The sequence below is a fragment of the Amyelois transitella genome, chromosome 23, assembly GCF_032362555.1.
Source record: "Amyelois transitella isolate CPQ chromosome 23, ilAmyTran1.1, whole genome shotgun sequence".
Taxonomy (NCBI): Eukaryota; Metazoa; Arthropoda; class Insecta; order Lepidoptera; family Pyralidae; genus Amyelois; species Amyelois transitella.
In genome coordinates, this window is record NC_083526.1 from 6,552,821 (window position 1) to 6,556,692 (window position 3,872).

The 3,872-nt window shown below is 35.8% G+C and overlaps 1 pseudogene; it reads right to left on the reverse strand.

Moving 5' to 3' along the window:
• Positions 1–1,554: 1,554 nt before the first annotated feature.
• Positions 1,555–3,046, reverse strand: LOC132903242 (uncharacterized; annotated as a pseudogene).
• Between the last annotated feature and the right edge of the window lie 826 nt (positions 3,047–3,872).

Consider the following 3,872-nt stretch of genomic DNA (forward strand, 5'->3'; position numbering starts at 1 on the left):
CATACAAAGAACATTTTGCATTACAACGACTAGCAAATAAATCTATTTCTGGACTACCTAAATTACTTGTAATACGATTAAATGCCGCTTCATTTAATTCCCACTCAGTATCCTGCATTTTTTTGCGTGATAAATAGTCAGCGTTATAATTTTCTTTAGTGTGTATATAAGATGCGAATAAGGTTAATTTACGATTTTCGCACCATGTCCAAATTTCTTTAGTTAAATTATTTAAATGTGTAAACTGAATACTGCCCATTTTGTTTATGCAAGAAATAGCCGTTACATTATCTAATCTTAATAATATTCTTTTATTATACAAGTTTTTTGCAAAACATTTAAGTGAGAGAAATGCAGCTTTTAATTCTAGCTCATTAATGTGGCAGCGTTTTTCATCATCTTTCCAGTGACCATAACTTTTATTATCACTACAATATGCACCCCAACCTGTGTTAGAGGCGTCAGAAAATATTTCAATATCATAGCGATTCGATTTTAATGACGTAAAACCCTTATCAACATGATCTAGCCACCACTGTAGATCTTTTTTTATTACGTTATTTATTTGTACAGTTTGTTCATAGGATGGATTATTTAGTAAACAGGAATATTTGTATCGTTCTAATTCTTTTACATAAAGCCACGAGTACTTAATGGCCGGGCAAGCCGATATTAGTAGGCCAATTAATTTTGCAAGGTCACGTAAACTACTCATTTTAATATTTAAATTTTTAATTAGTTTGTTTTTAATTTTTTGTTTTTTGTCTTCTGGCAATGACATTGACATATTTTCAGAATTGAATAAAAACCCTAAAAATCTACATTGAGTAAGAGGAAGTAATGAGCATTTTTCAAAATTTATGATAAAACCTAAATTTTCTAGTAAATTTTTGGTCATTTGTGTGTTATTTACACACTCTTGAAAATTGCTTTCTATACAAAGTATGTCGTCCAAATATATGACAGAAGTCATATTGTGAGATCGCAAGAATTCCATTACTGGTTTTAATAATTTTGTAAAAACATAAGGTGCGGTACACAAGCCGAAGGGTAGGCAGTTAAATTCGTAAAGTTGACCGTCAAATTCAAAACGTAAATATTTTCGGGAAGATTTGTGAATTGGTATTAAAAAATACGCATCTTTTAAATCGATTGTAGTCATATAACAATTTTGAGTAACTAATTTTGATGCTGTGCGATAATCTTCCATCTTAAAATGGGATGTATTGATAAACTTATTTAAGCGTTTTAAATTTAATATAAATCTTTTATTACCATCAGGTTTTGGAACAAGAAACATACTAGATAAGAATTGACCTTTTTTTGGATTACATGGGGAAATTGCCTGAATATTAAGTAAATGGCTGATGCAGTTAGTAAAATCTTTGTGATCTTTGTTTGTTGTCGGGTAGGGATACCCAATACGATCATCTGGATTAGAATGGAAAGGTATCTTATAACCTTGCACCCAAGATAATATATTTGGATCTTTTGTTATTCTTTTCCAATTAGTAACAAATGATTTTAATCTACCAGCGTACGGTACCTCAGAATTTATCTCTTCCGCTGGTTTCTCGAAGAGCGCGAGCGATCCGTGTTGCGATCCGCGTAGCGGTCCGTCGTCGTCCTGCGAGTGCTGCCTCGCGGTGCTCCCTGCGACGATGACGGGGTTCTCCAACTGGTGGTGGATGTCTTGTCCAATGTCTTGCGGTGTTGAGGCTTGGAGTTTAAATTGTTTTTGTTTCTTAATCTGAAATTGTTCTTATTGAAAATTGTTTTATTGTTATTTTTTAATGTTTCACCAGACCGTTGTATGGTTTTTGCAGTTTTTAATTTATCTGTCAGGTTTTCTCCAAACAAATATTTGTCTCGGGACGTTTCCAGCAATGTTTCCTTCATTTCAGTATTAATAGAATTTATGACGTAATTTCGTCTTAGTCTGGTTTGCGAGTGATGTATGTCGCATAAAATACGACATGCATCACTTATTGGTTTTAAAATGCTTTGTTTGGACTCCGCATTGACGTTGGAAATAACCAATTCTGTTGCTGTAGCCAATGCAGAAATAGCTACCCCAACGTCCTTTTGCCTTTGCAATATAGCCATATCTCTCTTTACCAGTCCCTCCGGCAGAGCTGCTTTTACCTCCTGGTTGAGAGCTGGTGCTATTAAAAAGTTCGCAATTACTAGGAGTGAGGTGACCTTGAATAAGGTTATTTTTGATTTCCTTTGTTAAGCCTTTTGCCAGTATATCGTTCCATCTGCTAGCAATATCGCGATGAATAGGCTTACCAAGGGCCACCTCTTCTTTAGGTGCCTCGCCAAATATACCCAAAATATCCTCATCTAGTGGCTCGAAAGCATCGGCCGCTAAAGGATCTCGAGGTTCTACCGAACTCGTTTGAATTTGTGTAATTTGTGGCACTATTCTTGTTGAGGGTAGAATGGGCGATGCTGTCCGAGAACTTGGTACTATAGATGGACCATCAGGGGTCGAGGGTAAATTTGGAGATATGGATCTCTCGGTACGTCTATTGAGATTAATATCTGTAAAACAGTGATTGGACGTTTTTATTCTCGATGAGGTAAAGGACGTGTTTTTTTTTTTTTTTTGAAAACCGTGACAGAGGTAGCCCCAAAGGCGGCTCGCATCACACATAGGGAAAACGTGACAGAGATAGCCCCACAAGCAACTCGCATCACATAATAAACCGTGACAGAGGTAGCCCCACAGGCAGCTCGCATCACATAATAAACCGTGACAGAGGTAGCCCCACAGGCAGCTCGCATCACATAATAAACCGTGACAGAGGTAGCCCCACAGGCAGCTCGCATCACATAATAAACCGTGACAGAGGTAGCCCCAAAGGCAGCTCGCATCACTTTAAATGAATTTAGTACAATTGAAAATTAATTACTAACCTTCAAATTCGCTGTCGGTGTCTGAAGAGGATATCACTCGACGTCTTGGTTTATTTTTTGCCAATTTATTTTGCAACTTGGCAATTTTCTTCTTAATTTTTTCTTCCTCGTTAGTATTCATTTTTCTCTTCATGTTAATAAATTTAATTAATTAAATTATTATTAAATTAATCAAATATTAAATTAGTTTCGCGGACTCGGGAGACGTGCGAAGGCCTGAGCACGAAATCGAAGAATGAACAAGCAATGGCGCGCACCGACAACCTGGGCTCGGGTGGGGAAACGGAAAAATGGACGGTAGACAAAAAAAAAAAAAAAAAATGTCTTTCAACATACGTGCAGGGCTAGTGGTTCGAAGCGATACTACAACATGCAAACAATAAATCGCAAAGAATGAAGCTGTGAAACATAATAATACATATAGTGGGGAAGAACGGAGAAAGACATATTTTATTTCAAAGTAGCTCCGGGCCGAAAGATAGTATGTAATATTAATATGTTCTAGATAATAATCCTTATCACATTTCCTTATATAGTGCATCAAATACATATACTATATACATATACTATAATACATATATTAATTAGCCTTTGAGGCAACTCATAGTGCCATAATACTCTTGACATTATCTCAAAATAAAAAATGTACAGAAAAAAAAAACAAATTATAATAACAAGTCAATTAATCCCAACTTATATTATAAATGCATCCATCCACCCACACATATCACGTCTGTATCCCTTGCGGGGTAGACAGAGCCAATAGTCTTGAAAGTCTGACAGACCACGTTCAGCTATATATATATATACAGGGTGACTTTTAATTCACTGCATAAATTTAACTGTTAAGGTGTACTCATCTAAAGGATATTTAAAAACGTTAAAAGGAAAATATCGGTTCATATTTCAGAACAGAGCCAACAGTCTTGAAAAGATTGAATGGCCACGTT